Source organism: Penaeus monodon, chromosome 29 (genome assembly GCF_015228065.2).
Source record: "Penaeus monodon isolate SGIC_2016 chromosome 29, NSTDA_Pmon_1, whole genome shotgun sequence".
NCBI lineage: Eukaryota > Metazoa > Arthropoda > Malacostraca > Decapoda > Penaeidae > Penaeus > Penaeus monodon.
Genome location: NC_051414.1, coordinates 33,977,052 through 33,977,268, shown reverse-complemented (window position 1 = coordinate 33,977,268; position 217 = coordinate 33,977,052). Strand labels below are relative to the sequence as shown.

Below are 217 nucleotides of genomic sequence, written 5' to 3'. Positions count from 1 at the left end.
ATGTATAAACGGCCAGAGGGAGAAACTTTATTGGTAGTAAAAAAGGATGAGTAATTCCATGTAAAAATAGTATAGTTACCCTTATCAAATTACCGTTTTCTGTCATACTAATCAATTTTCATTGCACTTTAAAGCTATAACTAAATTAATATAATAATCTGGTTTAGTTTCTCTAATCTTGCATGAAATGAAGGATATTATCATCAGCATGAGATTT

The 217-nt window shown here is 28.6% G+C and overlaps 1 protein-coding gene across 1 annotated transcript in view; it reads right to left on the bottom strand.

Moving 5' to 3' along the window:
• The window catches only part of LOC119591851 (glutamate [NMDA] receptor subunit 1-like), a 21,804-nt gene that overhangs the window by 3,124 nt on the left and 18,463 nt on the right, over positions 1-217 (bottom strand). The window lies entirely within an intron of this gene.